Here is a 25,455-nt window from a genome sequence, read left to right as displayed (position 1 = left end):
CAAGAAAAAATACTCAACATCACTAGCTATTAGGGAAATGCAAATCAAAACCCCAGTGAGATATTTTATAGCTACTAGAATGCTCACTATCAAAAGAGCAGAAAAAAAAAACAAGTTTTGGAAAGGATGTGGAAAAATAGGAGCACTTGTTTATTCCTGGTGGGAATGTCAAATGGTGCAGCCACTGTGGAAAATAATGTAACAGTTCGTCAGTAAGCTAAGTATAGACTTACCATATAACCCAGCAATCCCACTACTAGGTATATAACCAGAAGAACTGAAAACATGTATTTGAACAGATTTTTGCACACCAATGTTCATAGCATCATTACTCACAGTTGCCAAAAGGTGGAAGCAATCCTAGTGTCCATCAACAGAAGAATGGATAAATAAAATGTGGTATATAAATATGATGAAATGTTATCCAGTTGTAAAAAAGAAATGAAGTCCTCACGCATGGGACAACATGGATCAACCCTGAAGACATTATGTTGAATTAAATAAGCCAGACACAAAATGAGAACTATGCACAATTTCACTCTTATGAACAAATAATAATAATAGCGAACTCATACATTTAGAGTCTATATTATAAATTACTAGAACATAGATTGGGTTTAGGGAATGGGGAGTTGAAGCGTAACTTGTACAGATTTTCTATGTGGACTGATGGTAAATTGTGTGAAAAGTATAAAAGTATTGTCGTAATCTTAGGATATTATTGGGAATGTGGTCAACAGCCCAGAAATGTATAAGCAAATGTGGATAACAGAGATTTTTTAGGATGTATATGTTACTAGAATAGAAATTCAAGCGTAAATCCTAAGACAGCATGTCACAGTGAAAGCAATTGTAAATGAGAGACTGTAGTTAGTACAAGTAGGAGAAGGTTTTTTCATGAATTATAAGAAATGCATGATACTAGTATAAAGTACTAATAATAGGGTAGCATATGGAAAAATTATAGATATTTTAATAATCTTTCCTCAATTGTAACAAATTTCATGACTATTAAAAACAGAATATTTATAAAAAGTGCTACCATCAATTGTAATAAATGTTCCACACCAATGCAAGGCTGTGGTGGTGGTGGTAGGACAGAGTAAGGGAATCCTATATTTTATGCATTACTGTTCTGTAAACCCACAATTTCTCTTTTTAAATATTAAAAAAGAGATGGTGCAAAAGACTGATATTACCATTTGAAGAATGCTGGTCCTATCTCTGTGTACTTCTGGTGTTATTACTTTTTCTCACTTTCTGTGATCCTGAGAGTCCAAAGCAAAATACTTATCTCAACAATCTTCTTATAGCTTTCATTTACCAATATTTATGAAACAAACTTTCTGGTCTTCTTGAAACTTCTTAGTATATGCAAAAATACAAAGTGACAAACATTTATTTTTCAATAATAGAAGAAATCCTATTAATTCTGAAGAGTAAGGAGAGAGTATAATACAGGTTTTCTTGTACTGGGCAAAAAGTCAGTTAAAATTGGATTACCACAACCTGTGTTGAGCAATTCCCAAACCACATTTGTCACTCAGTCCATAGATCATCAGCAGAAAGTGAATTAAATATAAAAAGAAATTTCTTAAAGTTCCAGGGACTAAATGCATTTGACATATCCCTTATCCTACAGTTAATTATTTCCAGCAGACAAGTACTATCATCGTACACTGTATAACTGCATACAGTACTGGTATGCAGCATATAATTGAACAGAGCAGCATGGTATGTATTTACTTCCCCCTCAAATGTTTCACCATTTACTATTTTAAAATTCAAGCAATATTCAGCAACCTGCACACCTCTAAATAGAAGTGAAATGTTAATTTTGATTATTTGGGGATAGTATGTCACAGAAATACCCCATGGGAATACTGATCTGAATCATTTATAAGGGGCTGATGCCAAAAAGCTTTTGTTGTTCTAAGCATAGAACACCAGCTGCATCCAAGCACGGGGTATACACATGAGAGGCGTTTCATTGATAGTTCATTTTATTAAGTGTGGGAAAATGCAAGACCTTTCTATTTTTCTTTTTAAACTAGCATGAATCAATGCTGGATCAACCAATCTTTGGGATCATATAGCAAAACTAGGGAAGGAGCTCTTTCCAAAACTCCGACTAAATCACAAATATCATTAACTCACATGTTTAGCTCTTAATTGATTATAACCATTGACCAAAGCAGATTTATTGTTATTATAATTATTATCTTGTGTTAGCTGAGTATCTTATAACATTGATATAAAATACATTTTAATTAAAAAAAAAACACCTGACGTCATCTAATATCCTTGCCTTCCTTGTTCCTCTACCTCTAGGAGGGATTAGGTGAATTTAAGAACATAGAAAATAGGCCATTTTTTTTCCTGAATACTGGCTGTCCAAATATTGGAATAAATCGGCCCAGGAAAGGCATTTCTGCCATCATAAACCCAGCCCTGAACATAATTATTCACAGAGATCTATCACCTCAAAGTGTGAAAATAATTTTCCTTTGATAAAGATGGACAAGGGTAGCTTTTTTTGAGAGACTTGCTTCACATTTTCTCTCCTCAAGTATTTCTTACAGCTTACCATGAGTGGAGACAAAATTCTTCTAAAATATATAAATTTTTTCTTAGTAGTCTGCGTTTTTGCAGAGGTCCAGAGTCCAGCACTGAGGTCCAATGAAGTCTATGTTCTGAGTACTCAATCATACATAAGTTCCTGGCCTCTGTTGCCCTTTGATTGCAGGCATTGTTAATTTCCCCACTAATTTTGTGCATTTGAAAAGCCCTCAGAGAGCAAGTATGGAAAGTAACATAACAACATCAGCTAACACATAATCTTCTCTGTTAAGTATATATGTAAATTCTCCCTAAATCTTTGGGTGAACTACTAGACTCCCATTTCTTATGTTCACATGACAGTGTCCTTAGGGGTCTCATGGTTTTACTGTCTCAGTTGTGGTTCTTAGGGTATAACACTCGCTTACACACATACATTGACACATCCAATCTCTGGAAACATATTTTGATATTCATGATGCTCATCCACAAACCTTTGTCACTCTCTTGGTAAGAACAGCTCCAGAGTCACTCTGTCACTGTTCATTGTTCAGCCAGGTAAGTCAGAGCATGCAGCTCAGAGTTGATAGCAGTGTACATACTGAAGGAAAAAACAACAGAAATCAGCCAAATCCTTAACATTGTGCATGCAGCATATTGACACCTTGTACCTGCCATGCCAAATGTCCTTTGTCCCCATCTGTAGGAAAATCTCTGTCACCTATTTGAAAAGAATGTCTAGTGGTAACAACTCCACCTGGAATCCTAATTCTCCTTAACTCATTTCAAGGGAGTAAGTTACATTCATAGCAAGTGTTGAGACAGTAATAATGAAGGAAGAAAGCAACTAGATATTTTGCTTCTGTCAGCACATCCTCTTCTTCATCAACAGTTGTAAAATACCTGTTTTGTGGGAGCTGGTCAAGGTTTCCCATTAAACCAAAGCAATGGTATGTGAGGTTCCTATCATACATTGGAAATGATTGTAGGTTTTCATATTTCTGGGCAGAAGAGATGGACCTGGCATAAAATGAGGTTTCATGATGGCTAGTGGCCTCCCACTCTGTTTGGTATGCTTGCCTCAGCCTGACACTCAACAAGAAAACTACTTGTGATTCACACTAGGGACAGTGCTAATTATGATAAATGTTCCCAAGTTCCAAAATGGAACCTGGAAACATTATCTGGAAAGCTCTACTTTATTTCTGGGAAAATAGGAAAACATAAAAGAGAAAGTTTCACTAGCTTTATAAAAAGTAAACTGATCAGTTTCAGCTTGACCTCTTATTATTTTCAATGCCGAATTGTAGGGAGCCGTCTCCCTCTCCTACTCTTGACACAAAACGCCATGATTCATTTGTGTCATGCTCTAAGGCCGCCATTCCTTGGTTTCCTACTTCCTCTTTCTTCCTCCCCTTTGTTCTCCCTCTCCCGCCACTGTCTCAGACCACACGCTCTGATTAGGCACTCCCTAAAGCGCGGGAAAATCTTTCCGCGGATGCTGCAAAACAACCATCTGTACATGCGTATGGCGCGAAAGCCAGAATCTAATAACCCAATCATTTACTGACACATACGTTGTCGTCAGTATGTGTCACTTCCTTCATCCCTGACTATATCTACCCCTAACCAACCCTCAATAAACAAAGCTTGATCAGAATCCTGTCTTGCCTCCATTTTTCTCATCTCCTGCCCCCACTTCTTCCCCACAGGCCCCTCGACTCTGCCCCCGCTGGATTGGGAAAAGTGGTGCCCAATGTAGGTGGGACCCAGGGATGAAATTCTCGTAACAAGCCGACACAACGGAAAGCCTGGCCAGGTGATCTACATGTACTCAGAGCCTAAGTCATCAGCTTAGGCTCAGGAAGACCCAAGCCATCAGCTTGGGCGGGAGAGACCTTCAAAAGACTGCCTATCTTCTGAAGACTGTCTCGGTGAGTGATCGCAGTAATGGAGCAGGCATCCTCCAATGATCGTTCCCTTTTCCTGTCTGGCCTCAGGCTGCACTTAAGATGAGAGGAGTAAAGGTTAATGTTAAAGAACTCTCTGAATTCTTTGCCTTCCTAAAAGAAATTTATCCTTGGTTTCCACAGGAAGGGAGCATTTACAACTCATAAAGGAGCTACAGCAGCTAAAAGAATTAGAACACCATAAATGCAGAAGGCAGTTAACCACAATGCCTTTATCGACTTCCCGCCCACCTGCACCTGCTTAGAAAGGCCACCCAGGCGTGCATCCCCTGCAGTGAAAAAAAAAATTAAAAATTAGAGAGAAATTGCAACAGACACTTAGTTTTGTCTGAAGACACATTCCAAGCTGTTCAATGATTGGCACTCATTCGCTCTGTCAGATGAAAAATTTAAAAAAAAAAACCTTTTTTGAATATCCGGTCACCGAGAGGCAAACTGAGGGGCAAAACAATGAGGCAGAAGATGAGGCAGATGGTGAGGTGAAGGTACTTCGTGTGCATTCCACTTTCCCCTTTAAATCTTTAAAAGAGCTTAAAATCGCCGCCTCCACCTATGGGACTACTGCTCCGTAACAGGCTCGGGAGATTATGAAAACACTGTACAGCATACGAATTATAACCCTGGCCTATTCGCCCAAATTCAAACTGCAGCCCTTAGGGCCTTCAAAAGGTTGGTCACAAAAGAATGCCCTGCCTCCTCCCTCACTAATATTAAGCAGGAGCCAGAGGAACCCTTTTCAGATTTTGTAGGCAGATTGTGCACGGCTGCAGAAAGACTGTTTGTCAATACCAATACAGAAACAGACTATATAAAGCAAATTGCCTTTGAAAATGCGAATGCGGCTTGTCAGGCCACAGTTAAACCTTATAGAAAGAAGGAAGACTTGTCTGGTTACATCAGGCTTTGTTCTGAAATTGGCCCCGCCTACCAACAAGGCCTTGCTACAGCCACTGCTTTAAAAGAGGTTTTACAGCTGCAGCAATAAAGAACTTGTTTTAAGTGCGGTGATCCCGGCCATTTCGCCTGAGACTGTCCCACACCTGGTATTAACATAAAGCCTGGTAGTGCCCCTAGAGTCTGTCCTTGTTGCCACCCCAGCCGGCACTGGGCTAGTGGCTGTCAGTCCCAAACCAACATGCAGGGTCAACCTCTCCCTCCCCATCAGGGAAATGGGAGGCGGGGCCAGCCACAGGCTGCAAAACCCAAACAAGCTTATGGGGCAATCAACTTTGTTCCGGCAAATGCCAATCCCTTTCACAACTCTTCAAACTCCCTGCTGTCTACATGACAATGTAACTCTGGGCTAGTGAGGGCTAATATAGTTAAGCCACTGGAAAGAGAGAAAAACGTGGCAACATTTGTGTTTTGTTTTGTTTCCATGCTAATTCTGATTGGGCTTCCTTAACCAAGATAATAAAATTAGTACCAAGTTTTTATCAAAGTCTAAAAGGAATTTTCAGTTTTAAATCAATAGTTTTCTCCAGAACTTCAAGTCTCAGTATAGTCTTACAGTAATAATCCAAAAATGTGTGTTGATGGTCTGTCTAAACTGCAAAATAAAAACTTAACTACATTTATGCTGCTCAAGTTATTTTAACTGATTGCTGATAACTAATAATGTTTCCAAGCACAAGCTTGCATATTACAGGCAACATGAATTCCAGAAGAAATCTTAAAAGGTACAATCTAAGATGTGGTATATAACAGAGGATTTAAAAGCAGCTATACCCAGAAAGTAAGAATTATGAATCGATTGTAAATAAATTGTATGTTTCTGTTAATGTATTGTAATTGTTTTGTGTTTGTCTGTCTGTTCATTCAATGTCAATGTATATTGTGATACCTCCGGATGGTAAATATAAATTAGTAGAAATTTTTAAAAGAGCTCTATTCAAATGGCCAAAAATTAAATAAGCGCTTATATTAATACTTAAGTTTATTATATTAATACATAAGTTTAAATGTTAATAAGATATCTACAATAATAAAAATTATAAGTCTTGATTAACAAAATTAACTATAAGTCTTCATAAAAGGTTGTTCTTGCCTAAATTGAAATGAATAACTTATTTCTCTTCACAGGATAATATGAAGGATGTAAAACTTAAATGAATATTTAAAAAGTTAAAAGTTTGTGGCAATGCTAACTGAAAATTTAATAAGTTTTGCAAAAAGGTGTGTATTGTCCTAAAGTAGGACTAATTTTTCATAAACTCTTGAAATTTAATTTGCATGTGGCAAGTTGTAGAAGGTATTGTGATAACTTTAAGTAAGGGAATGTGTTCTGTAAAGATAAAATTTGTCCTGAAATGATATAATTGTAGTCTATATGGTTATAAATAATTATAAGAAGTTTAATAAAGCATTGTTTAAATTAAGGTGTTTAAATGGCTAATTCCAAAAAGTCATTATTAAATATATATAAAACTGAATTGATGATAATAATAAAAAGTAATATTATAATAGGAAAGATTGGCAGCAACCAGCCTCCCCTGCCAACTTGCTTCTAGGAAACTGTTTCTGATATTGCATGCTACTAAATATTTAAAGAAAAGTTCATTATTTTAACAAACTTGTTTAGTGTTAACGGTATTATGTTATAAAAGGTTTGCCTAATAACTTAGTATGTAGGCTATATGGAAGGTGTTTTTATTATTAAGGAAACAGGGGATAATTTTATCCTAAGATAAAATAATTGGTTATTAAGAAAGAGTAAAATATGGAACAAAACCTGAGTGAACACTAAAAGTGCAGATGGTTCGAGAAAAAGGAATTTTTATAGTTAAATTTGAATAAGATTTGATGGGTCTATCTATAAAATATTAAAGGCTTTAATGTCAAGTAATATGCTGATGCAAAGTTAAAAATTTTTATTCTTTCTCAAGGCCTCTCATCATTAATCTGTTTTGGTAAAAGTTCTTATCCTCAATAATCAGTATACAAAGAAAGTCTGTTTTATCAAAATAGCTTCTTGTGCTTCTTTTGCTCATCATTTCCTCGGTGTTCCAAGAAAGGAAAGTTTTCTCTTTTTTAAAAGAACATAAAGTTCAAAACTGCTTTCTCAAAACCAAATCCTGAACAGTGGCCTTTTATTCCAAACTAATTATAAAAGATTTGTTCTTTTACCTTAAAAGAAAAATTAAATAAAATAATTAAGTTCATTTAATATGTTATAAGTTAAATAAAAGGTGTTTTAAAGTGTTATAAAATTAACAAGTTTTTATTTCCTTAAACCCTCTATTAATTAAAGTCATATAAATAAAAGGTTCCTATGAATGCTTAAAAGTGTATAAAGTTACCAATATTTCAGCATAATATTAAAGAGAAGTACAGTGTGGTTATTCATGGTTTTAATTATTATAAAAGACTATGTGTCACAGAAACAACCTCTTATCATAGATTAAAGTAACAACACTAGTATGCAGCAATCCCAAACACTACTAGTTTGTTGCAAAAAGTTAAAGTCCAGCTGTATTGCTATCACTTTGTTTTAAAACTTGCTAAGACTTTCTTTTGTGTCTTCTTACACAAATCAAGCCAGCTGCATTCTTCTATCTATAAAAAACCTAACAATGAACTTTTGCAGTGCTTTTCAGGACTATGTCCATAGCCCAACCATCTTGTACAGTATTTACTGATAGTAATAGTAATAAAAAAGCAGCATACGTTACTTCTTGAAAAGAACAGGCTTGGCAGACTCCATTCATGTCTGCTCAGCGTACTGAACTTGCTACCATCATTAAGGTGTTAACAATATTTAAGGAACCTTTGAATGTTGTCTCTGATTCTGAATATGTATGCCTTACTGTTAAGCATATTGAAACAGATCATATCTTCACTACTAATGAGTTATGTCAACTTTTTGCTAACTTGCAACATCTCATCAGGTTAAAACAGCATCCTATTTACATTACTCACATACACTCTCATACCTCTTTGCCTAGTCTTATAACAGCAAATAATGCTCGAGCCAATTTATTAGTAGGGTGTTTACAAGGTGCTCATGATTACCATGCTCTAACTCACATTAATGCTAAATGTCTGTGAAATAAATACCAAAAGTTAATAAAACTACAGGCACAAAAATTTATTCACGCTTGTCCTACTTGTGAACCACTAACAGTGGTGCCTTTTCAGGTGGAACTATTCCTAGAGGCCTGACTCCTAATCAATTATAACAAATGGATATTACTCACATACCATCCTTTAGTAAACTACAATATGTTCATGTTTGTATTAACACTTATTCTCATTTTATGTAGGCTACTGCTCAAAGCAGAGAATGGCTTCATCATGCTCATTCACATCTATAGTCTGCTTTTAATGTAATGGAATGCCCTCTAAAAATTAAAACTAATAATACACCTTCTTACATTGATAAATCCTTTGAATCTTTCTATTTAAAATATAGTATTAAAAATGTTGCCAGCTTCCTTATAATCCTACAAGTCAAGCCATAGTTAAACGCAGCCATCATACCCTAAAAACTATGCTTTTATAACAAAAAGGTGGAAATACTGGTATTATAACACCGAAAGATCAATTGGCAAAAGCTTTATTTACTTTACATTTTCTTAATGTTTATAATTCATTAACACCTGTGGAATGTCACTTTGAAAAATGTCAAACATCTACAGTGGATGCAGAAAATGAAAATCAACCAATATTCTAGAAAGATATTTTAAGCAATGAATGGAAAAAAGGCAAGATAAAAGTAAGGAGGTGAGGCTATGCTCTTATCATTTCAGAAAAATGGAGAACAAATTTGGCTACCTGCAAAGAGAATTAAACCCCAGAATGAAGAAATGGGGTCTTTCACAACTTCTGATGATAGTAATCAAACGCATGAAAACCATATCAGCCTATGCGGTATATTTGGCACGATTGCAGCAGTATAACCCTCTGAAACAAGAAGAGCAGCCCAAAAACAACTACAATGAAGAGGCGGCTGGGACTGCCTTTTAATACTCTCACACCCCTACTTTCTGAATCATCTGCTCCCTGTCTATATGCTTCAATCACCCTTTTCTTATTCCAGCTCTGTCTGTCTTGGCGAACCAGCTAATGAGCCATATTAATACACAGGAAAGCTCCCGACTAATCCTAGTCCAAGGTCCCCCACAAATATTAACAAGTGTCCTGGGTAATGTCGAGCAATGCTCTCAAGCCTATACAGAGGCAGCAGTCTTTTGAGGCACTGGACTGGCTAGCCAATGACAGGCAACTGGGCTGATTGATCAAGCAAGCGAAAACCACCTAAGACAGGGACGTGGCCTTTCACTGCCACGATTCCCAATGATGGGTAAGGTCTAACGCTGTTAGTCAATTGCATGCCCCAACCTAAGACAGGCCCTGACCCCCAGAATCAGCATTCCCAGCCTTCATTCCTCTCTCTAAAAAATTATTAGAGAGAAGGGGGACCTGTAGGGAGCCGTCTCTCTTTCCCATTCTCGACACAAAACGCCATGATTCATTTGTGTCGTGCTCTAAGGCTACCATTCCTTGGTTTCCTACTTCCTCTTTCTTCCTCCCCTTTGTTCTCCCTCTCCCGCCACTGTCTCAGACCACACGCTCTGATTAGGCACTCCCTAAAGCATGCGAAATCTTTCCATGGACGCTGTGAAACAACCATCTGTGCATGCGTATGGCACGAAAGCCAGAATCTAATTACCCAATCATTTACTGACACATACATTCTCATCAGTATGTGTCACTTCCTTCATCCCTGACTATATCTACCCTAACCAACCCTCAATAAATGAGGCTTGATCAGAATCCTGTCTTGCCTCCATTCTTCTCATCTCCTGCCCCCACTTCTTCCCCACAGGCCCCTCGACTCTGCCCCCGCCGGATCGGGACACCCAATGAGCATGAAAATCAGATGGTAAAGGTCAGCTGGGTATTGAACCTATTAAAAATCGTACTCTGAAATGAGTTCAAAACCCTTGAAGAGGTGAGATACATAGGGAAGGGAAAAGTTCCCAGGATTCTGAGTTTGAGAAATGACTCCTGCTTTTTCTCAGACATCCTGGAAACGATGAAACTAACAGGCAAGTTGTTAGCTCCACAAACCCAGAGCTTTTTGGAATTTGAGATAATGTGTGGGGATATGATAAAACTGTATCTCTCTGTCTGCTCTTACAATATTTCCTCCCACCATTTGAATGAGATATTTTAACATCTCCTTATTCATTTTTGCCACACCATTTTCCTACTATGATAAACACTTTCAAAGGTGTTAATGACAGATAATGACAGTTTATTCTTATTCCCAGGCATTTCTTTCCTTTATGATGGGACTTCCCTGTCTTAAAACAGAAATTAAGTAATCTCAATGAGATGAGACCTGGGAATTGCAGTATTTTGTGAGAGAAATTTTTTGTCTTTTTTTTTTAATGTTACATTAAAAAAATATGAGGTCCCCATATACCCCCCCTTATCCCACTCCTCCCCCCTAACAACAACCTCCTTCATTATCATGAGACATTCATAGCACTTGGTGAATACATCTCTGAGCACTGCTACACCTCATGGTCAATGGTCCACACCATAGTCCACACTCTCCCACAGCCCACCTAATGGGCCATGGGAGAATATACAATGTCTGGTAACTGTCCCTGAAGCACCACCCCAGACAACTCCAAACCGGGAAAATGCCCTCACATCACATCTCTTCCTCCCACTCCCTACCCTCAGCAGCCACCATGCTCACTTTCTCCACACCAATGCCACCTTTTCTTCAATTACTAATTATAATTGTTCATGAATAGAATATCAGTAAGTCCATTCTAATCCATACTCTATTCCTCCATCCTGTGGACCTTAGAATGGTTGTGTCCACTCCACATCTATATCAAGATGGCTTAGATTCCACATGGATGCCTGATGCAATTCTCCTGCTTTCAGTTGTAGGCACTCTTGGCTCCCTGGTGTGGTGATTGACCTTCTTCACCTCCATGTTAGCTGGGTAGGGTAAGTCCAATAAACCAGATTGCAGGATTTGCAAGTCTGTTGAGGCTTAGGGCCTGGCTATCACATGGTCAGTCCAGAGATTCAGGTCCCCTGTGTATACACTAAACTCCAATAACAACTACAGAACCTGGAAAAGTAACAGGAGAGGCTTGTGGACAAAGATCACATCTGAGTCCAGCTCCATCTCACAGAAACGCAAACTCCAAAGTAGGGCCAACTGACATGGCACTGAACTCCATCTGCCATGACCATAGAACCTGTGGGTCTCTGTATCCCTCAGAAGAACCAATACCTGAGGTTGTACCTACTTTTCCTGTCTCTGGGACTCTGCTCAGGTGTGCATAAGGGCAACCCCTCCGATAACCTCCCGGCTCTTTTTGGAGACTCATAGCCATATAAACTCACTTGTCCTTTCCATTTCCCCCTTTTATTCAGGTCAAAAAAGCATTTTTAACTCCTGGTATTATATGTAGACTGAGGTATTCTGCTATTTTAACTCTCTTGTCCTGCTATCCAAAAGTCAATTATTTAAAAACTTCCCTAGGTACCACTCCCCATGTGTTGCCTTATACTCTTGCAACCCCAAGTTCCATCAAGTAGAAAACAAATGAAAATCAACTCACAGTTTAACTATGCAGGCTTCACTGCCCAAAGACTTGAAATGCAGGGTGAAGGCAGAGTTAATTTAAAAATGTTTATAGCTCAGTGCTCCCCACCTCTCCTTCCTTCATTGTTATTTAAATAGAGAATTGACATTTCTAATTATGAAGTTTTACATCCTGGCATGGGGAATTTACCCCCAGCTGGGAAAACAAGGCTTAGTGAAAGTTTGACATCAGCTCTCATTGATCTGAAGATTATCTCCCTTTGAGACTGAAGAACCTCTGGGATACTAGGGAGGGGAAACAAATGTGGGAAAGTGTTTGGAAATGCTTTCTTTGAATTAAGAATTAGGTAGATAGTGTTTGGTAAGCAGAGACCTGGAAACAGGTCTTTTCTTTCTTCCCTCCACTGCAGTCTCCCTCTCCAAGTCCCCTATCAATATTTCAGAATGTGAACTTGCTAAAGGAGGGCAAAAACTTGTTTATCACAGCTGTTAGACATAATTTCATAGTATTTTAATTTTCCTATAAAAAGAGTTTACTGTTTTGTGCTTTTCTGAGGCTTGAAGAGATGTTACAAGATGTTTGAGTTAAAGGGGAGGAGCATTCAGGAAAATAAGTGGCTTTTGTTTTTCTCTATGGCAGAGTAGATCTTACCAAATGAACATCATCAGGAAGCCTACTTCCAAATTGCCTCTTTCCATAGTTTAATTTGTTTCATCCTTTGGTACCCTTACCATACTAAGATTTCCCATTACCCCATGCTTACTCTTTGAAGCTTAGGGATTTCATGCTGTGCCCACTTTAAGGCGATTATGTCCATACTGACTTCCTGCATCTCACCTCTCCTACAGGATGAAAGTGGCAGGATGTAGCTTTCTTGTAGTGAAATGTCCTCTCTACTGAGGAGAAAACACTGGGCCCATACCTCTCATACCTCTTTAGCTGAAATGTTTGGAACAACTCTGGGAAGTGTAGTCCATGCTTCCTTTTCTACTCTTGATATGAGGCCACTCTAGCCAATCTTGAGACCACTGTGCTCTATTTCTGAACCTGCTATCATAATGACATAGATAGTTAAGTTTGCAGTGAGCTCCACTGCATGGCCATTATTCAGGGAGCTGTCTTTTTTTAAACTACTAGAAATTGTAAGGCTACCTAACTTTCTTAACCTGCAAATATCCTGAGAAGCCAAGCCAGGGATACCACTCAGCTACCCACCTCCCTCTCAAGTGATCTGAATAATTCCTTGAGACAGACTTAGTGAGGCCTAGATCTCCCTTTGTTTGGGACGAATTTTTATGTGACCCTGGGAGTTGTAAAATTCCCTTGGTTACTTCCTTCTGGAAGATTGTATTAGCTTTTATATAAGGCATCTGACAATATTCCTATACACAAATCTCTAAAGTCTCTAATAAATCCTAGGATTCATATGTAAATTGACCTTGTATACTACTATTCTATAAAAATATGTAAATTTAACCTTAAAAAGGGCATAAGATTAAAGAGATAAATGTATTAATGGAAGAGGAACTTGCTATGGCCTGGTGTCTTAGAAGTGAACTTTCAGGAATAAAGTCCTTCCCTTTCAGTCATAAGGTAATGAGGAGTTTTATATGGAGGATAATAGCAGTGAGTGGAAGCTCTTAGGATATACTTATGGGTTTTAAAACCTTACAAATTCCTTGAAACACTTGACATATGTAGTCACCTGTGTTTCTAAGGCACAGGACCACTTTGGACCTCGAGAAAATAAGTCTGAGGATGAAATAAGTGAGAAAAGTAGTAGCAGCATATTGGGTACAACAAGAAAGGAGCTGGTGTCCTTTCATGGGGTGAGTCTCAGAGTTAGACTGGTATTAGAATTCAGAGCAGACTGTAGGCCAGGACTAGGTGAGCAAGTCAGTGTTGGAGCTGAAATGTAAAGTAAAGGGCAGGATTGTGTCAAGATGGCAATGGACTAACAGGCAGGGCTCAATCCTTTTACAAAAACAATTGAGAAAGAGCCAAAAGCTGTCCATTGCACCTGCCTTGGCGATCAGCAGACCAGGACTTTGCTATACAACTCCCAGGAGGGTAAGAGACAACAAACAAGAAGTGTGTCCAGGAAGTCCTCCATTCCCAACCCCCAAGATATTAAACTAGAGTAAAATCCCTGGCTCATCACTGCTGAATGAGAAAGGAACAGGCATTTTCCTCCCTCTCTGCAGTTTCAAGGAAGAAGGGAGGGGGAGATGGGATACTTTTCTTCAGTGAATTTGGCCAGCAGAGCCTGATTTGAATCTCCATTCTGGTAACACAGGACAGCCAAGACTAATACACATCCCAAGAAAGTTGTGCCAATTAACACCACCTGCATGTTGGTCTGGAAATTGCCGGGGCAAAATCTTTTCAGTTTTCTCTGTATATTAACTACTAGGAGAAAATCTGTGCTCCATTAATGAGTCCCTAGCCCAATTCCAATAGTGTAAACTGGGAATTTTTAAGACATAGAATAAGTTGAACCAAATAGCAAAGAAGAGCTATGAAAGAAAAACTGAGCAAAAGAGAGCAATTTTCCATCAGAGTGAATATTTAGGTGCCTATACATAAACAAAAATGTACAAGCCATACTAGACATGGTCCAGCAAAAGGAACAGAAAAAAAAATCCTGAAGAAATATAGGATTTAAGAAAATTAATCAGTAATCATCACACAACTTTCTTAGATCAATTAAAAGTATTTTAAGAAAATATCATTAAAGAAATAAAGGTTATAAGAAGACACTGTGAGCATAAAGAAAAATTTGAAATCATACAAAGAAAAGTAGTCACAGTTTATGGGAATGAAAGACAAAATAAATGAGATTAAAAATACATTAGGTGACTGGCTATGTGCTAGCAGGGGCCTGAGCCTCAACAGAGTTGCAACTCCTACTATCCAGTACATTGGACTTACCAGATGAGCTATCAGGGAGGTGAAGATGGTCAACCACCACACCAGGGAACCAAGAGTGCTTACAACTGCAAGTAGGAGAATTGTATCTTTCCACCATGTAGAATCTAAGCCCCATCTTGATTGAGAGAGGGGCGACAGGATGTAGGTATTAAATATGGATTAGAAAGGACTTACTGGTATTATACTATAGAACTATTGTGATTCTAGCAATTGATGAGACTGTATCATTGATGTGGAGACAGTGGTAGTTGCTGAAGGCAAGGAGAGGGAAGAAGAGATGTGATGCAGGGGAATTTTCAGTACTTGGAGTAGTCCTAAATTATATTGCATGGACGGAGGCGGGACATTGTATATCCTGCCATAAACCACTGAATGTAACTGGGGGAGAGTGTAAACTATAATCCCTGCAGTATAGCAGTGCTACAAAATGAATTCACCAAATGCAATCAATGTGCTACAGTGATGAAAAAGGTTGTTGAAGTGGAAGTAGTGGGGTGGGGTAGAATTTATATGGAACCTCATATTTTTTAATGTAATATTTTTGGTGATTAATTTATTTTTTTAAAAGGGCAATTAATAAGAAAATACATTAAATGCATATAAGAACATATAGGTTCAGGGCCCAGCTGGTACATGGCCAGTCAAGAGATTGAAATCTCCTGGGTATATACCAACCCCAGAACCAACCACAGGTTCAGTGAAAGTGATGGAAGAGGTTTGTGTAGAAAGGTCACATCTAATTCTAACTACATCACACTCAGGTACACAAATTCCAAAGTAGGGCCCACTGGCAAGGCACTGAACTCCAGAGCTAACTGCCATGATTGGAAAACCTATGTGTCTCCATAGACCTCGGGAGCACCAATACCTGGGGTTGTATCTACTTTGGCTGTCTCTGGGATCCTGCTGAGGCACGCATAAGCGCAACCCCTCTGATTACCTTCCGACTCTTTTTTGAAGACTCTTAGCACTATAAACTTATGTGACTTTACCAACTACAATGTAAACTCTAATCCATGAAGAGCAGCAGTGCTCCAAAATTAATTCACCAAATGCAATAAATGTGCCACAATAACAAAAGAGGTTGTTGATGTGGGGTGAGTGCATGGGGTGGGGTGTGGGGTATGTGGGAACCTCATATTTTTAATATAACATTTTTTGTGACCTATGTGTCTTTAAAAAAGACAATTTAATTAAAAAATTAAAATAAAAAAGAGCAAATAGGATTGCTTGAAGACAAAATTGGTCATTTCAAAGGCAGAACATCTGAACTGGAAAAGACAGGAGAACAGAAAGAGAAGAGAATGGAAAAATTAGAACAGATTCTCAGGGAATTGAAAGACAATGCAAAATGCACAGATATTTGCTTTTTCATTGTCCCAGAAGAAGAAAATGGAAAAGGGCAGAAAGAATATTTGAAGAAATAATGACCAAAACCTTCCCAACCCTCATGAAGGTATAAATATAAATATCCAAGAAAGACAATATGCCCCAAACCACATGAAGCCAAATAGATCTATCCCAAGACATCTACTATACAGAATGACAAATATGAGATATAGAAAGGATTCCGAATGCAGCAAGATAAAAGGAAATCATCACTACAAAGGAAACTTGTTAGGATTAAATATTGACCTATCATCAGAAACCATGGAGGTGAGAAGAAAGTAGTATGATTTATTTAAGGTACTGAAAGGAAAAAAAAAACTACCAGCCCAAAATTCTGTATCTGGCAAAGCTGTCCTTCAATAATGAGGGTGAGATGAAAATTTTCACAGACAAACCAAAACTGATAGTATATGTTGTTAAATACCAGATTATTAAGAAGCTTAAACTAAAGTGTAAAAGACAGAAAATAGAAAGATATGACAACAGAGTGGTGAAGGACAAAATGGGTGAAGTAAGTTATGCCTTTATGATGCCAATGCCTGGAACTCCCCAATCAAAAGACTTAGGCTGATAGAATGGATAAAAAAACGTATGCGCCACTATATGTTGTCTACAAGAGACCCATCTCAGATATAAGGACACAATCAGGTAAAATGTGAAAACCTGGAAAAAGAGATTTTACACAAATAGTAATTAAAATGGGACTGGAGTAGTGAAACTAATATTGGGGAAAATACATTTCAAATGCAAAACTGTTATAAGGGATGAAGAAGGCCATTAAATATTAATAAAAAGGGAAATTTACCAATAAGAAATACCTATTCTAAATATACATGCACCCAACCTGAGTGTGCCAAGATACATGAGACATGCACTGGCAAAACTGAAGGGAGAAATAGATGTCTTTACAATAATGGTCAGAGAATTTAATACACTGTTCTTAGTATTGGATAGAACATCAGGAAAAAGGATAAATAAAGAAACAGAGAAGTTGAATAATATGATAAATGAACTAGACCTAACAGTCATCAATAGAGCATTGTACCCCAAAGCAGTAGGATATACATACTTTTCAAGTCCTCGTGGATCCTTCTCCAAGGTAGACCATATTTTTTAACACAAGATAAGTCTAAATAAATTTTAAAAGATTGAAATTATAGAAAACACTTTCTCTAATCATAATGAAATGAAGCTGGAAATCAACACTGCATGGAAAATGGAAAATTCATAAATATGTGGAGATTAAAAAACACACTCAAATTATGAATGGGCAAATAATAAATTGCAAGAGAATTCAGCAAATATCTTGAGGGAAATGAAAATGGGAGCACCACATATAAAAACCTATGGGGAGAGGCAGGAGGCGGGGCAAGATGGTGTCTGAGTTAGTGAACCTCATAATCTTTCCTGCAAATAAGCAGCTGAGTAGGGTCAGAATCCTGTTGGAGCAGGCTGTTTCAGAGGTTTGCAGGGCAGGAGGTGTCTGGATATAGATTTGGTGAAAGAGTGACAGAAGAGATTCTTGTAATAGGTAAAATTTTGGGTCTCTTTCACGGAGGTCAGAAGTTGTGGGCAGGACACATCCCCTTGGGACTGGTGGCCCGGCCATGGTGATCCCTGAAAACTTTGTTGTGCTGCAGTGTTCCCAAACCCAGAGCAGGTTGTTTTGGGGGCTTGCAGGTAAGGAAGTGTCTGGAGGTCGATTTGGTGAGACAGTGACAGAAGAGATTCTTGCAGGAGTTAGAATTGTGGGTTTCTGACATGGAGATAAGAAGTTGTGGGTGGGACCCTTCCCCCTAGGGCTGCCGGCCCAGCCATGGCAATCCCTGAAAACTTTGTTGTTCTGCAGTGTTCCCAAACCCTAGACTTTACCAGATGCATGGTTCCCAGGTAGGTATCCCCTAAACACTGGTAGCCCATGCTCCACAGACTCACATAACTTGAGTCTGCAATATCCCGAACTTCCATTCCTGAACCCAGTGTGCCCTGAAGTCTGCCTGAGGTCCGTGATTACCCTAGCCCTCCGTGTTTTTTGGTTTTTGTTTTCTTTGAGCTTAGAGGAGCATACCAGCTGACTTGGGGAGAGTCTGGGAAGAAAGGAGAGGCGAATCTGCTGAGAAAGCCCAATTTACCCAAACATCCTGGAATTGGAAACTTGGTCTGGGAGAAGGTGGAGTCAGAAAATCAATTAGACCTCTCCTAGCACGCCCAAGGAGGAGGGACTGTAGGAGGTGGTATCCAAGCTTCCAATAGCATATTTGCGTTTTCTGGTGAGGTGTAGGTGCTCTCACACTGGAAATAAAGTCATTATCTTCTGTGTTGAGTTGGTTCAACAAGGACCCACTTGAATCTCCTACTGGACTTCTCATGCAGCTTTCCTGCTGCCCTGTGAGAGAGAGAAGTGAGGAAGGGAGAAAGGGAGAATGTCAGATCACTAAGCATTTTATTTAACTGCAAAGAGGATTCCTAACTTGAAATTTTGGTTCTTTTTTTTTTTTTTTGTCATGTCACTGTAGTTGAATTGTGTCCTGGTTTTTTCTCCTATTTTATCCCCCAAAGCCCTTTTTCTTTTCTTTAGTATTTTTTCTCTTTTTCTTTTTCTTGCTTGCATCTGCCCCTTTTTTGCTCCCCCCTTCTTTTTCTTTTTTGCTCTTATTCTTATTTCTTTATATAACAGGTGCTGCAGGGAGCACTTAGAATTTGCTATATTTCCTCATCCTCTATTTCCCCTTTTTTGTATGTATTGATTTTGGTGACCTACATTATACCCTTTCCTCTACATCTTTCTACTCTCCATCATCTACTGTTGCTCTTGCATTCCACCTCCCTTTGTTTGTACCCCTAATTGCCTGATATTTTATTTCTAATATCTATTTTCTTTTTTCTGTCTTTTATTCACTTTTTATATTTTTGTCTTTCTTTTCTCTTTCCCTCTATCATGAAAAAACTGGCCTTTTAATTCATACTATATTCCTCCCCATATTCACTTGACAGACTCATTATAGGTGCTCTACTTACTGTTATAACTCTACACAACTTACATGAGTCTAATATCCATTCTCCGAGACCTCACATTGTTGCTCTGTTAACATTTATTATCAATACTACTTTGTTCACTTCCTTTTCTTACTCATTTTGCTTTCCCTGGCCCTAATATTTTCCTTCAAAGCGAATTTAGCCAGTAACAAGAAATTAGAATAAGAAGAACAAAGTGACAAAGAGAAGACATAACACTTATGCACAAACAATAACTAATTAAACCGCAAGACTATACAAACAAGCTAAGGAACTGATGAAACCTATCAAGATAAAATGATGACCAGACAGCAACAAAAACTACAAAACAAGTCAATATTCAGGAAAACAAGGCTGAATCCAATGAACAAACTAAAAACCAGGAAGAGGAGCAGAACATTGGACATGTAATTAAAGTTTTCAAAACATATATTAGCAACCAATTTAATGAAGTAAAGGAAGAGATTAACAATATGAAGATAACTCATAGAGAGAATACAGAATAAATTGCAGTTATACACAAAAATATAAGGATATGATAGTGATGAACACAACAATTCAAGAAATCAAAAATTCAAACTCAGGAAATAACAGTAGAATAGAAGAGGCAGAGGAGAGAATTACTGATGTGGAAGACAGTACATCTGAAATGAAACAGATAGTAGAACTGATCAATAAAAAGATAGAAAAAATCCAGAGGGACTTGGGACCTTAATGACAATGCAAAATGCACAAACATATGCATTATAGGTATCCCAGAAGGAAAGGAAAAGGGAAAGGGGACAGAAGGAGTGTTGGAGGAAATAATGGCTGAAAACTTCCCAAATCTAATGAGGGAGATGGATGTACAAGTCCAGGAAGCACAACACACCCCAAACACAATAAATCCCAACAGGCCTACTCCAAGACATATACTTGTTAAATTATCCAAAGCTCAAGACAAAGAGAAAATTCTAGAAGCAGCAAGAGAAAAGAGAACCATCCCAATCAAAGAAGGCTCCATAAGATTAAGTGCTGATTTCACATCAGAAACCATGGAAGCAAGGATGCAGTGGTATGATATAGTCAAGGTACTAAAAGAAAAAAAAATTCCAACTAAAAATACTATATCCAAGTAAGCTAACATTCAAAAATGATGGAGAGATCAAAATATTGACAGATAAACAGAAACTAAAAGAGTATGCCAAGAACAACCTTGTCCTCCAAGACATACTAAGGGGAGTTCTGCAGGGAGAAAGAAAAAAAACAGGAGAGGCAGAGTTGGAGGAGAGTGTAAGAGCAGCAAAAAGACAAAAAGAGAAGAAAACAAACAAACAAACAAACAAAATATGACAAATACAAGTCCAAAGAAAATATGGCTAACATAAATAATTCCTTGAAAGTAATAACACTAAATGTCAATGGTTTAAAACTCACCTATCAAAAGATTCAGACTGGAAGATTGGACAAGGGAATATGCCCGCCTATAAACTGTCTACAAGAAACACATCTTAGACCCAGGGATTCAAGGAGTTTGAAAGTGAATGACTGGAAAACAAAATTACAAGCAAACAATAACCAAAAAAAGGCAGGAGTAGATATATTACTATCAGACAAAATAGACTTTAAATGGAAAATAATTGTGAGAGACAAAGATGGACCATACATATTAGTGAAAGGGATAAGCTTTCAAGAAGAACGAACATTCATAAAAATTTTTATTCCTAACAAGGGTACTTCCAAATACGTGAGACAAACACTGGAAAAACAAAGTGAAAGAATAGATGCCTCTACAATTATAGGGGGAGACTTAAATACAACACTATTAACTTTGGACAGAACATCACAAAAGAGAATCAATAAAGAAAAAAAAACTTTGAACAGTATATTAGAGGAGCTGAAACTAATAGACATATACAGAACATTTTTTTATTGACTTTGTAATAATATTACATTAAAAATTATATATGTGAGGTCCCATTCAACCCCACCCCCCACCCCACCTCTCCCCCCCCCCAGCAACACTCATTCCCATCATCATGACACATCCATTGGATTTGGTAATACACAGAACATTACACCCAGGCACGGCAGGATATACATTTTTCTCATGTACACATAGATCATTCTCCAAGATAGATCATATGTTAGGCCACAAAGAAAGGCTCATTTCAATTCAGAAAGATAGAAATCATACAAAATAATTTCTCTGACCAGAGTGGAGAGAGGCTGGAAATCTTCAAGTACCAGAGGCCAATATTTCACCCCAAGATATGGAAATTAAACAACACACTCTTAGAAAATGAGTGGGTCTATGAGGAAATCTCAAAGAAAATTACTAAATACTTTGAAATTAGTGAAAATGATAACACAACATACCAAAACGTATGGTATTCAGCAAAAGCAGTACTGAGAGGGTTTATAGCCATAAATTCATACACCAAGCAAGAAGAAAGAGCAAAAATTGAAGAAAAAACTTCACTTTTGGAGGAATTAGTAAAAAACAACAAAACAAAGTAACCACATGGGAAGAAGAAAGAAAGAAAGAACAAAGATAAGAGCGGAACAAAATGAACAAGAAAATAAGAAAACACCTGAAAAGATAAATAAAACCAAGAGCTGGACCTGGAGAAGATCAATAAAATTGACAAACCCTTAGCTAGACTAACAAAGAAAAAAAGAGAGAAGATGCAAATACACAAAATAAGAAATGAGAAAGGAGATATCACCACTGACCCTACAATAAATAAAGATTATCATAAAAGGATACTTTGAAAAACTATATTCCAACAAAAAGGACAATTTAGAGGAGATGGAAAAATTCCTAGAAACACATAAGCAGCCTATATTGATCAAAGAAGAGTTGGATGATCTCAACACACCAGTCACAAGTAAAGAGATAGAATCAGTCATTAAAAACTTCCCAACTAAGACGAGCCCAGGGCCAGACGCCTTCAGAGGTGAATTCTACAAAACATTCCAAAAAGAATTAGCTCCAATCTTCCTGAAACTTTTCCAAAAAATTGAAGCAGGAGGAACATTACCTAACTCATTCTATGATGTCAAAATTACCCTAGTACCAAAGCCAAACATAGACACCACAAGAAATAAAAATTACAAACCAATTTCTCTAATGAACCTAGATGCAAAATACTGAAAAAAATAATTGCTAGCCATATTCAACAACACACTAAATGAATTAAACACCATGACCAAGTGGGATTCATTCCGTTTATGCAAGGTTGGTTCAACATAAGAAAATCAATCTATGTAATACACCATATAAACAGATTGAAGGCAAAAAATCACATGATTATATCTATAGATGAAGAAAAAGCACTTGACAAAATATAGCAGGCTTTCTTGATAAAAACACTACAAAAGATCAGAATAAAAGGAAATTTTCTGAACATGATAAAGATTATATATGAAAAACCCACAGGCAACATCGTTGACAATGTTGAAATCCCTCTAAGATCAGGAACAAGAAAAGGATGCCCACTATCATCTCTGCTATCTAACATTGACTTAGAAGTACTTGCTCGAGCAGTGAGGCAAGAACCAGATATGAAAGGCATTCAAATTGGAAAGGAAGAAGTCAAAATTTCACTATTTGCAGATGTCATGATACTATACACAGAAAACACTGAGAAGTCTACAACAAACCTTCTAGAACTCATAAATGAGTTTAGTAAAGCCGCAGGTTATAAGATCAATGCGCAAAAATCAGTAGCATTTCTGTACACCTATAATGAGCAAGGTCAGGAGGGAATCAAGAAACAAATACCACTTAAAATAGTCAATAAATGTCAAATACCTAGAAATAAATTTAACAAAAGATGTAAAAATCTTATATACCGAGAACTACTCAGCACTGTTCAAGGAAATCAAAGAAGACCTAAATAAATGGAAGGATATTACCTGTTCAAGCATAGGAAGACTAAATATTAAGATGTCTATCCTACCAAACTGAACTACACATTCAATGCAATCCCAATAAAAATCAACACCGCATTCTTTAATGAACTAGAAAATCTAGCTATGTAATTTATTTGGAAAGGAAAGAGGCCCTGAAAAGCCAAAGACATATTGAAAAAAAAGGAATTGGATGAATCACAATACCTGACTTCAAAACATACTACAAAGCTGCAGTATTGAAAACAGCATGGTATTGGCACAAGGATTGACACATAGACCAATGGAACCGAACTGAGAGTTCTGATATAGATCCTCATATATATAATAATATAATATTTGATAAAGCCACCAAATCTCTCAACTTGGAGAGAATGGCCTAGTCAACAAATGGTGCCTGGAGAACTGGATAACCATATGTGAAAGAATGAAAGAGGATTACCAACTCACACCTTACACAAAAATCAACTCAAGATGGATCAAAGGCCTAAATATAAGACCCAAGGCCATGAAGACTTTGGAAAGCAGTGTAGGGAAGCATCTACAGGACCTTGTAATAGGAAATGGCTTCATGAACTTCACACCAAATGTATGAGCAGCAAAAGAACAAATACATAAACAAATGAACAAATACTTCCTCAAATTTAAATACTTCTGCATCTCAAAGGAATTTGTCAACTAAGTAAGAAGAGAGCCTACAAATGGGAGAAAATATTTGGTAACCATATACTTGACAGGAGTCTTACATCCTGCATATATAAAGAACTCCTATATCTTCAAAATAAAAAGACAAACAGCCCATTTAAAAATGGGGAAAAAATTTAAACAGACACTTCACCAAAGAAGAAATTCAAATGTCTAAAAAGCATATGAAAAAAATGCTCCAAGTCCCTAGCTATAAGGGAAATTCAAATCAAAACTACAATGAGATACTATCTTACTCCCATAAGACTGGCAACTATGACAAAAAACAGAATACTGTTTGCTGGAGAGCAAGTGGAGGAATGGGAACACTCATCCCCTACTGATGGGAATGCAGAAGGACCACGCCATTCTGGAGGACAGTTTGGCGTTTTCTCAAAAGACAAGCAATAGATTTTCCATATGACCCAGCAATTCCACTGCTGGTTATATAGCCAGTAGAACTGAAAACAAGGAAACAAACCGAAATATGCACGTACTTTGTACATAGCAGCATTGTTCACTATTGCCAAAAGTTGGATTCAACCCAAATGCCCATCAACAGATGAATGGATAAAAAAATATGTGGTATATACATACAATGGAATACTAGTCAGCTTTAAGAACGAATACACTACATACATATATGATAGCATGGATGAATCTTGAGTACCTTATGTTGAGTGAAGCAACCCAGGCATTGAAGGACAAATACTACATGACCTCAATGATATGAAATAAGTAAGCCAAGCTGCCTCAGAGAGTTAAAGACCAGATGATAAGCTTAAAGGGATTTGGGGAGTAGAGAAAGGTTGCGAGCTGACACCAACATGGGTGAAATCTATGATAAGCTGGAGGTAAGTATTTGTACAAGGAAGGGATAAAATGGGGATATAGGGATAACTTTGGGTGGGAATTTACAGGCTTGAAGTGGGCTAGGGATGGGAGGATGGGTAATATTGCTCAGGAATTTGGAGGTGGAGGATGGGGGAACATATGAATATAGGAGATTGTCAGGTGTTCGGTTGAGAATATAATGTAGAGAAAACTTTTTCAAAAATATAATAAGGATGGTTACCTGTTTAAGATGCTTAATGTCGAGAATCTGATGCAGAATAGGCTTGTAGGGAGTGTGTGAGTGCTCATTTTGTCATAATGGGTTATATCATTGGATGGAGACCCATATAATGAGAGTGATGTTATACCCACATCCTGGGGAGTACCGATTTTCTCAAATAGAAAGAATTGTATCTCGTGAGATAAATGGTGGCTCCGAATGCATTAGGACTGTCGGGCATGTCAATCCCTGAACACTGCTGTAAGTATTTCTGAACATGGCCCTTCAAGTAATGAAGATCGATTGTCACTGTGGGACCTGAGGGGAGGGGGAAAGAGGTATTGAATAATGGAATCAATATAACTGGGGGGCAATGGAA

This window comes from Dasypus novemcinctus, chromosome X (assembly GCF_030445035.2).
Source record: "Dasypus novemcinctus isolate mDasNov1 chromosome X, mDasNov1.1.hap2, whole genome shotgun sequence".
In the NCBI taxonomy this organism is placed as follows: Eukaryota; Metazoa; Chordata; class Mammalia; order Cingulata; family Dasypodidae; genus Dasypus; species Dasypus novemcinctus.
This window is presented reverse-complemented; position numbering follows the sequence as displayed.